The sequence below is a fragment of the Rhipicephalus microplus genome, chromosome 2, assembly GCF_043290135.1.
Source record: "Rhipicephalus microplus isolate Deutch F79 chromosome 2, USDA_Rmic, whole genome shotgun sequence".
NCBI classification, from domain to species: Eukaryota; Metazoa; Arthropoda; class Arachnida; order Ixodida; family Ixodidae; genus Rhipicephalus; species Rhipicephalus microplus.
This window is the reverse complement of record NC_134701.1, coordinates 261,720,870-261,734,055: the sequence shown is the minus strand read 5'-3', so window position 1 is coordinate 261,734,055 and position 13,186 is coordinate 261,720,870.

The window sequence follows — 13,186 nt, the reverse complement described above, 5'->3', positions numbered from 1 at the left end:
ACCAAAATAAGCATTACCGACTACTACATACTATGTAATCAACATTACCTATGTGCCTAAAATCACTTAGAACAGATGTATGGTACACAGTGTACGTCTTCAATATCACGCAGAAAAATGTGACTGATAGATATGGAAGAAACTTGCCCTCATATTGCACTAATAAATTAACATATAAAGCTTAGGTAAAGCCGCGAGGCATGTTAATAACGCAGAAGGTAGCAGCCGATTATAAAGAGCAAGCAAGCACAATAAGGCAAAATGTTGCGAGAAGTTACTACAATGAGCAATTGTTGCTTTTCAACGCTCATACTGAGGCTCCGGCAACGCGGGACCGTGACGCGTGGCCTTGACTTCTAGCACCCTAGGACACCCTCGTGCTCATCTCTATTTCCCTCTCTCTCTCTCTTCTCTTGTTCATGATACACTTCCTGAGACTTGCTTAAAAGAACATGAGAATGCTACTCATGTGGAAGAACCGAAAAACCGAGCAGGTTTAAGCAAATCGGCTTTTCTCTCAACAAAATGTGTACAAGCAATGCTTGCGACCTCTTGCCGATCCTCTTTGCTCTTCCTTGTCGACGCAGCACGGTGTCGAACAGTGTTCTAATAAGAAACACCATCGGGAAACTAGCAGGGTGCCACTGTGGCCAGCAAAACAGGCTATCGTGGTCCGCAAGTGTAAGTTTTATCTTCTTTGATCTGTGACTCATCCAGCACAGCCCACGAGCGGGATACTTTTCTTGTAGTGATCTTGAACACTATTACAAATATCTGTGTAGAATGTGCAAATTGATACCCATGGTTTGAGAAACAAATCATTTAGCAAATGTACTTATGATGTGAACATGACGAACGAGCCTGGTGTGCATATGTCAGGCTTGCGACGAGTTGTCATGTTTGACTCTACACACGTTTTTACTTGTTGAAGTACGACGTTGTGTGCGCATAATATTGTGAGAATGCGATATTCCTGTAAAAGACCACGCTCACTGTAGGCACGTCACAAAAGACGTGGAATCTGCCCTGAAACAAGCAGTGTTGCGCATTGTCCAAGTACAGACCACTTGTCCAATAGCATGTTAATTGTGAGCCACAATTGGGACAAATCATTATTGGGTCTTAATTTTCCCGTCATTCAATTCAATCGCAAGCGAAAGGACCTGTATTGCACTAACAAACAAAAAAATTTAATCACAAAACAAGGTTGTGACTCGAGAGGAGATATTAGCTTCGCTTGTGGCAGAACGGCAAGCCATCATAAGTGTGATACGAAGTACAGATAAAAAGGTATGCGAAGTGTGTTATAAAGTACACAAAGGTGAGGACTAAGTGAATGAAAAGTGTCATCGTACCAGGAATGAAAGCTAGCATAATGTTCCTGAGCAAGTTTTTCCATCTGGAACTTTTATCCGTTGCTGCTTTCAGAAATTTGTATTCATAATCACCATCAGTGGACGCAGGAAGTTTTATGTTTGAACACTCTAAAAAGTCCTCGATCTTGTCCACGATACTTTTCCCGAGAATAATGTTAATCTACGTTAACACGCTTCGTTCACTTTGATAGAAAAACACATATATCGAAATCACAATTATCGAAAGACAGAGCTGAGAAATCGAAACTACATTATAAATAAATGACGCTTGTTTAAGAAAATTATTTGTTATAGCCTGAGGATGAAGCTTACTGTGGACTAGGAAGACATTTCATGTACAGTATCGCTTCGTTCCTACTTTTGCCAACGTGTTATTCATATCGTTCGAACTGAGCGAGATGACATCAAAAATGCAGACACCCACAGGGAACCTTGAATACACGAAACCCAACAACTTTCCCGCCTGATATTGCGAAGATTTTGCGACCTTATACGGTAGGTTTTGCGACGTTCATTGAATTGCCGTTGTCAGCGCCTTATCACGTTGTCGATTAGATTCATAAGCAGTCTGCTTTTTTTTGTTTATTCTCTTCTTCCCCTTTCATGCCAGGATATGGAGAACTCTGTCCCATGACTTCAGTGTCAGTTACTACATGTTTTATTACTGTTTCGACGGCGGGCCTGGTTTCATTGTTCCCTCCAACTACTGTGTTCCCAGAGTACCCCGGGGAAACCTCGTCTGAAGGAACTTCTTCGAGACGTCCCGAACAAAGAAGTGTATTCCCAAGGGTATACAAAAAAAAATAAATAGGAAAGGGGCAGCACTGGTAGGTTCAAAGCAAGACTGCGCTGACGCTAATGGAGACACGACTTAACGCACCAAGCGCCTGCTTATGTACAAGCCGTCTCTCTGCTCGCGAACTCTGTGCTTGGCACGTTGCACCTCAGGGGGACGTTCCCTGCATAAGAAAGGCAGCAAACATGCCCTGTGCAAGTTCACGCAAAGGTGACACGAAGCCAAACTCTCGCTGTCACCTTTATCAGACGCTGCTTATCCGCGGCTGCTCTCCTCCTGCGGGGAATCGACACCATGGCTTACAATTTCTCGCCCAGAGCGAAATAAATACTTGCGCGTTTCTAGGATATAGAGGGAACATAGTAAAAACAAATAGAAAACGACAGCGATGGTCCTTTATGCGGGGACGTTCTAATATATTGCATCCTCTCCTTTTAGGTACCACCACGTCTACAGTCGGTCGAGCAAAGGATTGAAGCCTGTGTTTTCACTATCCTCGACGTGCCAACAGCTGTAGTAGCCACCGTGAGTGCTAAAATCTCGTTGTCGCTTCACCCCCCCCCCCCCACCCCTGCTATTTTTTTGTTGATAATTTGTTTTTGCAGTGTACCAGCAGGCTTAAGTGGACTGACTTTTGACCTTGTTGGTACGACATAATTCAACTGATTTAGCGCAGACTTTTGTTTTTGAAACGGGACAAAATTAAAGGGACACGCACAGTGCCCCTAGAGTCTGAGTCATACGTAGCACTTGGCTGCATTGACAACGAACGCGGGCGTTCGGATGCCTCCCCGAGTTCACCTGTGGGGCGCAGAATACCTTCGTAACGCATACGCTGCACTCGAGTGATGAAATCGGGTTCAGTGTGACATTATACACCTACACCTCTGACGAAGGCAACATAATCAAGTTAAACATCTCAATGGTTTTGGCCTAAGTTATCTGGCAGTAAAGAATGAACGTAATTCCAGGAAGAAACACTAAGGAGGGGTGCTGACAACTGGTAGTATTATTGAAAAGAACGAATACAAATAATATATATAACTTGGAATAGTAACACTAGTGGACACAGACTGAAGAAGGCCCACGGACACACAGACGGGAGCGTTTCCGTCTGTGTGTTCGTGTGCTTTGCTTGGTCTATGTCAACTATGGCTACCCTTCCAGGTAGGAATTCCCAACGCACCCGAGTAACAGCACTCTCAATAAAGAGAACCATGCGTCACTCTCATGCTTCCACTGTTCAGCTCGTCCGATCTAACCTATCGTCTTGAAATAATACTAACATGATTTAGAGACATCTCAAAAGAAACATTTCTTTTTTTTTCTTCTCTTGGCATAAACTAATAACGCTCTTTCCACACTGGAGCCAGGAAGCGCGCGTAAATTTTAGTTTTATTTAAACGTTTCGTCGCCAAGCATCTGCAAGCCAGCCTTACCACATGAAATATTACTACGGCGAGTCAACAGAGTTCCTCGGATTGGCGAACTCTTGCCTATTGCAGGTGGCCGAAATCACTGTCGGACTCATTGGGTGATTATTCACTCGGCGTTGTTCAAATGCACTCTCACTGGCTGCTGTTAGAACTTCTCCGTGTTCCTCTCCCCGTGCACATTATTTCTGAAAATCTGTAAAATCTCCTTGTGGTATGAGATTTTGTACGTCGGTTCGAAACGTTGTATTTTTTGATAAGTTGTCAAACACAGTTAACGAAATTGCATAGCAGTCGTCCCGTTACCATGTACCTTCAAATCGTCACTTTGCGCCACTTCCCAATCTCCTCTCATACCATGCGATACTAACATCTGCAGTGTCCCTTCAAAGCATGAACTCTTATCGAACGTTATTTCGTTATTCGTGAGCAACATAATGGTACTAATGAAACTTAGTTGAGCGATAACGTTTCAGATGTCACAATCTTGACTTTGACTTGCACGAATTCGTAGACGCCTGAGCAATATCCTAAGACAACCTGTCGTCGTTTATTCTAACGCTTGCGTCGTTCTTTTGGGTCGTTTCAATTGTCTGAACATTGAATGACGTAATCCAGTCATTTCGTGATAAACACGTCATACAGAAGCTAAGAAATTCATTGACGTATGTTTCACTTTCAACCTGAGCCAGCTAGTCTGCTAACCCACGTGTGTTTTGTAAAAAACATGCTAGACATAATACTAACTACCAACCTTGAGAACCTATCACCCATTATTTACATCCAGAAAATCAGTGACTATTCTCATACATATTCTGTTCTGATTAGGTTCCGCTCCTAAGCACACATGCACGATAACAATAAGCATTTATGATAGGGGGAGCTACGATGCATTAGCTGAAAATTCTAGCTTTATTTTTTAGAACAAATTCATGTGTCACACTCACACAATTCTGACAACTGGTTGATGTTAAAAACAAATTGGGTGGGTTCACTAGCATGTTCATTGATAAGGTTACTTTTCGTACAGAATACAATAAGCCACGGTTTTCCGCACATTTCAGTCGGCTGTAAAATAAAAACTTGCGGATGCTTGAGCTACACCTTCAAGAGTAGAATGCCTTAGCGTGATTGGGCCCCGTGCGCAGTGCCTTTAACCATGCGACAAGGAAAGGAACGTTTGTGCACGTAACATTGATCCTCAGCGTATCCTGCAATGTCTACTGGATGGACAGTTGCTAAACGCCCGCTACGCTATAGGTCTCAATTCTGGTAACCGGCGAATTCAAGCATTCACTTTATCGCAATGACTTACCAAGGCTATTGAGCTATTGAGGCAAGCTCGGCAAGTTCTAAAGCCAGAGCATATTCATGACATCCCACTTATTAACGACACGCATGAACCAATCACGTGCTATTACTCTGGGGAGACATTCAGCTGCGTATTAGCATATATCTCTATTAGAAAACTTGAAGCATCTTCACGGTCACCATCAGTTAACACCGAATCATTGAAACTAGCTATCACATCTTTTTTATTAAAAAAAGGTATTACACACGCAACTGATAACGTGACACTTAATCATCTGTCAGTATGAACTCGTTTTCCACAAGGTATAATGAAGAATGTTAAATCAATAAGTGTCGCATATGTATCCTCGATTTTTTTTTTGTCACTCACCTCTGAAATCATTATTCCAGATGACCCGAAGCTGGCGTATGGGTTAAAAAAGGAAAGCTATTGCAGAACGACCACGTGAGAAAGGCGGGAATCCCGTGTAAGATCTCCGAAATAGGACACATTTTTCGGCAGCACATCAAATTTTTGTTGAATCAGTATGGGTTTCCTCGTTTTCCTGGTCCTCCTAAATACGAACGCGTGTGTCTGTTTTGTCGCCACAGCCAATATTGTTTGCAGTATTCAGTCGTCAACACGCCGATTGAATCAGTATCAGTTTATCTTGGAATAACCTTTTCTCATGATTTATCAGGTGGAGGAACACCAAATTATAATTTTAACATCAATAATAACATTCGATTTTCTTCATGCTCCCTCCGCTAATCCCAAAAGAGGGGACTGACCTCTCGGCCGGTCCCCTCTTTTGGGAGTAATAACGTTTTGATCATCATCATCATCCGCTAAGCCCCCTCCCCTTCCACTAACGTGTAAAAATGCCTGTATATTAGTCACTAAGTAGACGAAATTAGAAAATATAAATCTATCATACGGATCCCACATCAAGTGCATTTAATCAATTCACTAGAATAAGAGCGAAATAATGCTGCTAGATACATTCACTCATCTTATTCACGCGACATCAGTATTTCATCATCTTTGAAAGCAAAATCTTGGCTGTCACCTCTTTCTTCGCGTAGCCGCACTGCAAGTCTTGTGCTTTATCATAAGTTATTTCATTCTTCGCTCAATTAACTCCCTTATATAACAACCACCGCACAGAACACCTACCATACGCCACCACAACAGTCATTCGTTTCAAGTTACCCGCCCATCATCGCGCTTCTACTTTCCTTTAATTTCTTTTCAACAACCACAGACTGGAAAGATCTGCCCTGGCACATCGTCACCATCACTTCATCACCTGCCTTTCAAGATCATGTTATTGATTACCTTCAATACTGAAACAATGTTTGCCTTCAGTAGTACCCCTTCCTCTAACGGGAAGCTTCCAAAGTAATCAAGTGAACTTAACTGAACCTACGTCAAAGTGTGTTCGCATGTCACCGTGAAACTACACCTTTCTATGCAGAGACTGACATTGGTTATTTTTTTTAGGTAGGAGTATCAATCAATATTTATTGCGTTCTGACGTATTACGATACTCTTCCCGCGGTTCCCAACACCAGTGTGTTTATTTAAAACAGCTAAATAAAAAAATATAAAACTGACGTCAGCACTCCTTAGCTTTACTACTGGGCTGTCCTGGACTTCACTCTCTTCACTCCTTTTTCAGTATCAGATCCAGACAACCATGTTCAAAAACGAAGCAGCTATAGCAGTGAAAAGAACAAAAAAAAGAAAATTTGAGGATGACAACCTCGCATTGGCGCGTAACATCATAGGCGAAGAGCTTCTGATTTGTAGGCTAATTTCCTTTCGCAAGTAGCGAAGTCCAGATTTCACAAAAGCCGTAAATCTGTGCTTTATCGACCATGTCTATAAGCCGCACGACCGTGTCAGAGGCCATTCGCGTTGTAGCGATTCTGGTTTCAGAGTACGGAGCGCGGGTTTCACAGTACTGACCAGCCTTATTTGGATACCCAGTTTATATGAGAAGCGACTCGACGTTATAAGAACCAGAGATAGAGACTCGGAAATGAAATCACTTTTTCTTTTCTTCTATTTTTTTTGTAGTGAGCTAAATTTTCCCATCTCTTTGCGCACTCGAAGAGATTGCACACAGATGTGGGTGGATCTTTTAGTTATGGCGTGATAACGACAACCATTGTAAAATTGAAACCATGGAAACGGAGAAGGTTTCTCGTAAATTTCCGAAATACAGAGTGCATCATAACCTTTCAGGATGATTACATTTTCCGCTGAAAAACTGAAGTGTATGAGAGTATATGCATCAGTGTGAGCGGGATTTTTTTTTATGCCGTTAGTACCATCTTGCTTCTTCCAGCGGCTACAGCTTCGTATGGAATATGTGCAGGGTTCAATATAGGGGACTACAACCACAGTGATTACTATTTCGGAAATCTTTCTCCATCCATCTATTCATCTAATTACAAAAATGAAAACGCAGCAAAGCCTTGCTCTCTAAGGAGAACGCTCCCAATTTCTCTCTTATCTCTGTGTTTCTGTGCCCTTACTTTATGGGTGGGGAGACGTCGAGAAGGCATGACGCTCGGTGGACCTTACCACTAATTAGAAACCGTCAATCATGGCAATTGGTATTTGGCAACTGCAGAGAAAGAATCTTTGCTCTTCTAAAATGAGAAGAGGAGGAGTTGTCTGTGCGGCTGATATTGCAGTCAGACCTGTCAAGTCCGTCTTACGAAGCTAGTGGGAGACGCTGCAACAAACTTCCCCACACACAAACAAAAGCTCTAACCCCGGACCACAGGTAGCCTAATATTGGTTTCTCGTGCTTATTGACTTGCCTTGGTTAGTGAAATAAAGTTAATGCACAGCCAGCACACGTGCTTCGTGCATAACGACACTAGTTCTTCAAAAAATCCGTGACTTCAAAGTTCTGCGGAAAAGAAGGCTGTTATAAGCAGAATGAAATTTGTATCCTTTGTTCCACTTTACCGGAGCAAATGTATGGGTGAAGGGACCTTAGTCAGGCAGAGGTAATCTGCCTTTAGTCCCTTCAACCTAGGCAATCATTTTTTTGTCTGAATAAACAGTGAATGAATAAATGAATGAATGAATTAATTAAATAATTAATTAATGAAAAACAAACATTCATAGAGACGGCATTCCGTTTCGCCGCTGGCGTGCTTCCTTACTTCAGTATGTCAATAAATTAGGCTTACCTTTGCCATATTCTAGCATCTAAAATTATCTGGAATTTTATGAGCCTAAACAGCAATATCATTATTTATGAAGCATGTCGTATGGGAGGCTTCCCCAAATTTCGACTATCTGGTATTTTTTTTAATGTGATCTGGCATGGCAAGGTACAAGGCGTCTAGCGTTTCACTTCCGTGGAAATCCGACTGCCGTGGAAATAGTAGAACTCATGGTCTTTAGGTCAGCAGCAAAGCACTATAAGCGCTGCTCCAATGTAGCGGACACCTTGCATCATGCTTAGCATGGATCATGACTCCAGTGTCTTCGTAAACGCGTTGTACCAGGTTTGATTCCGAAAGCAATGCAAATTCGGTTCCCACAGCAAATCCCTTCTAAACATCTGAATACGTTTCCTCCAAGGCTTCTTGGTACGAGATGTGATCTGAGAAAGACTCTTTATTGTCCTTCGTACTTGAGGTTTATCTTCCTCCAAGGCTCCAACCAACACCACAAGAACACCTTCCCCGCAGGGTTGACGCTTTTCGGAGGAGCATTAGCACCGACGCAGCCGGGTTCCTCGCCGGATATTTTTCCTTCTGTTCGCAGAATCAACAAGCTACAGGATAAAAGATGGAAAAATTTATTGCGATTCGTTAGACCCACGCAAGCCGCTGACTCGTGCGTGAACAACGCTACAGGGTCTACGCTCGTGCGCGTAGCATCGCCATCCTTTTAAGGTCCTTAATCTCTGTCAAAACTACACGTATTCAGTAATGTCCGAAAGTTGCACGGGCATTTTTGTTTAGTTAATCGGTGAGATTTTGATGAGGCGATTCATCGACTGATAACATCACCAATCATGTGTCGTTAGTGGAGCAGCAGAAATGCAGAAAATGACTAGCGATTGCGCTCTTTCTTGATGTTAAAGGAGCTTATGACAACATTTTCCACCAAACTATATCAGACCCGCTTGTATTTATTGAGCAGGAAGAGTTAATAGTTCAATGAATAGGAGGTTACGTGGCACAACAATAATTTTTGTAGATACTGAAGATGATGTGACCTCCGACCACTACCATTGTCGTGGAGTGCCGCAAGGCAGTGTCTTTAGCCCGGTTCTATTCAACCTTGTCGTGCTTGGTATGGCGGAAGCGCTCCCGGAAACAGACAGTATTTCAATACATGCTGATGTCATCTGCGTCTGGACATCAGCAGTCACACACCTACAGGTTCGGGCAAGGCTACAGAAAGCAGTGTAACAGGCTTTGACCATCTTCGCAAGCAAGGCCTAACAATCTCAACAGAAAAATTTGCGCTGGTGGCCTTCATGTGAGAGGCGACGACAAGTTACCCAATATGCGTTAATGGCCAGCCTATCTCTTACAAGTGAATTCATCGTATTTTAGGTGCCATTGTGGACGGACACGTGTCCTGGAGCCCTCACTTCTCTTACTTGAAAGCAAAACTCGTATCTATTGCCCATGTCCAGTAATTCATCGCCGAGAAACATGGAGTCCATCCCCGCGACTTGCATGCTACAACCATAACAAGCACTTTTTTCTGGACAACTACGCTATAATTCTCTCGTGCTTTTTAAAACGTTCATGTTAAGTGTTCATGCACTTCAGAGCGTGCAAGCAAGCACAGGCACTACGTGTTTGCCTCGGCCTACCACGAGCCCCGCCGCGGTGGTCTAGTGGCTAAGGTACTCGGCTGCTGACCCGCAGGTCGCGGGTTCGAATCCCGGCTGCAGCGGCTGCATTTCCGATGGAGGCGGAAATGTTGTAGGCCCGTGTGCTCAGAGTTGAGTGCACGTTAAAGCACCTTAGGTAGTCTAAATTTCCGGAGCCCTCCACTACGGCGTCTCTCATAATCATATCATGGTTTTGGGACGTTAAACCCCACATATCAATCAATCGGCCTACCACGAAGCACCTCGGCAGCCTGAACGGCACTGAGATTGCATGTTCAACCATCGCACTGAGATTTCATATTGAACACACTTCACGGATGACGCCAAACCATTCGCAATACCTTCCAGAACTATCACCACAGGCGTCGTCCTCCAATGTCGCCCGCCCTCACCACGCTTTTCTACCGCCAGGTTTCACACCCTCCGCGCGTTCACCATCAGCCCTGTGGTGCTTACGTCAACCCCAAGTGCACATTGCCACACCAGGAATAATCTTGTGCACCAATCTTTATACGTACCCTATTTTATGCACCCGTGAGCAAAATTGTATCAATGCATGTATTAAGCTTCCACATTCATACTATCAAGCAGGTAATAGAGAAATGCTAAGAATATAACCAACCACTATATACATAGCCTTCATAGATTACGAGAAGGCGTTTGATTCAGTAGAAATATCAGCTGTCATGCAGACATTGCGGAAACAGGGCGTCGATGAAGTATATATAAACATCCTGGAAGAAATCTGCAGGGGATCAACTGCTACCATAGTGCTTCATAAAGAAAGCAACAGAATACCAATCAAGAAGGTTGTAAGGCAGGGGGCACAATCTCCCCAACGCTGTTTACCGCGTGCTTACAGGAGGTTTTCAGAAGCCTAGAATGGGAACAGTTAGGGATAAGAGTTAATGGAGAGTACCTTAGTAATCTGTGCTTCGCCGATGACATTGAATTGCTGAGTAACTCAGGGGACGAATTGCAACTCATGATTACGGAGTTAGACAAGGAGAGCAGAAATGTGGGTCTTCAAATTAATCTGCAGAAAACGAAAGTAATGTACAACAACTTTGGAAGAGAGCAGTGCTTCGAGATAGGTAATAGTGCACTTCAAGTTCTAAAAGACCATGTCTACTAAGGGCAGGTAATAAACATGGAGCCGAACCACGAGATTAAAGTAACTAGAAGAATAGGAATGGGGTGGAGCACATTTGGCAAGCACTCTCAAGTTATGAAAGGTAGATGGCCACTATCCCTCAAGCGGAAGCTATAACAGCTGTATCTTGCTGGTACTTAGCCACGGAGCAGAAACCTGGAGACTTACAAAGAGGGTTGAGCTTAAATTGAGGACGACACAGCGAGCGACGGAGAGAAAAATGGTAGGTGGAACCTTCAGAGACAAGAAGAGAGCAGAGTGGATTAGAGAACAAACGAGGGCTAAGGATATAATAGTTGAAATCAAGAAGTGGAAATGGACAAGGGCCGGGCATGTAGCGCGTATACAGGACAACCGCTGGTCATTAAGGGTAACTAAGTGGATTCCCAGAGAAGGCAAGAGAGTTAGGGGGAGACAGAAGGTTAGGTGGGTAGATGAGATTAAGAAGTTTGCGGGTATAAATTGGCAGCAGCAAGCACAGGACCAAGTTAAATGGCGGAACATGGGAGAGGAATCGTCCTGCAGTGGACGTAGTCAGGCTCATGATGATGATGACCATGATGATGATTATTATTATGATTATGATGATGATGACGATGATGAATTAAGCTATTCTTGTATTTTGTTCTTTTGTGTGTACAGCCCATCCTGATAGGGCCAAGCTGGCCTGCAGTAAATTGAAATATAGAAATATATCAATAAAAATAATATTTAGTGTTTGGAATGCCTAAATAATTCATATAATCAATTCTTCGTCAATCCCCCTGCATGGGTATGAGCCAAGGTAGAAGCATCATCATCATTAGCAGTGGCCCGCATAAGTATTACAAGTGTTATAATTATGAGATATAACTAATGCGTTAATAATTAAAATAAATGATAAATAAGTTGGATTCCACTCGAATTTATTTATTTTAATTTATCGTCTCGATAACTATATAGTCGTTTGGTCTGAATGTACAAGTAAATAATTATTGCAATTCTTCCATGATACCATTACCTTTATTTTGTGTTTGATCATCAGTTGCTATAGTCTACATATTGAAAGCATCATGTGAAACATTTCTCAATCCAACAGCGGAGATACGAGCCACAAGTAAAAGAACATTACCATCATCAGTAGCAGCATCAGCGCGTGTGCATGAGCCTCGAGAGGAGCGAGTAAGCAATCAAGGACGAGACCAGCGAATGCGACTGGCGATTTGTCGCTGCCCCGTGCTGAACCAAGTCCACGCCATGCAGATCTTGATCTACCTCAGTGTGGTCGTGGGGTTCGTCGTCGGTGCTTTCTTCATGATAGCCTTGGAGATATTCGGCTTCTGGAAGTCCGTGAATCTCCCACCTAGGCCACGCACCAAGCCTTTCACAAAGTTCCTTCCGATTCATTTGCCTCAGGTGAGGGCCGCATATAAGGTATACTGACAGCGCATAAAATGATGCACTGTGGGTCGCGAATCGTTACATTGGAATTGGTATAGTAGACGTCGCGTTAAACGTAAATCCCCAAGCCGCAGTTTGAATTAAATTATGCACACCTAAATTTTAAGTACATGATTGATTGATTGATTGAGTGATCGATTGATTGATTGATTGATTGATTGATTGATTTTGTGTACTTCGCCTTATATAAAAATCCGGCCGCCGCGACCAGGATTTTAGTCCATGTACTCAAGCATTGCAGCCACAAAGGTACCACGGCTGGTTGTAAGCTAGGAGCTAAACATTTACCCCAATGCTAATAATGAACGCACACCTGCCACTTGACCGCTTTTTTTGTCAGTCGCGTTGTTGAGCGATAATCTGCACTTCTAAGAGGCACCTCACAGCTTTCCATTGCGTTCGTATCACGTGTTACATACATATATCTTCACGTCATTACCTGTACACCTTCCACCAAAATTCCGTTGGACGCCAAATTTTCGAAAATGCTATACTTCCATGCAGTGTGGGAACATAGGCCTGAATCAAATGTCTCAGCCAAAGATGTTCTTGCAACCTTTTCTGCTATACCCGTAGATTTTGTGCTTCGAGCACTAACATGGTGGTAATTCGCATCTCTAGTGAAGCCCGTAGACTTTTCATTAAGGGTGTGAATTTCGGCGTGGAGCATCGCAGACAATCAAGTGACCAGTACAAGAAGTGTGCCGGTAACTCACCTCAATATTAAGGACTTCGGAAGTCGACTGCTTCTCTGTCTCTAGCTTGACAAAAGAAGATCTGTATTCACGAATATCTCCGGACATAGAGCTATTTCA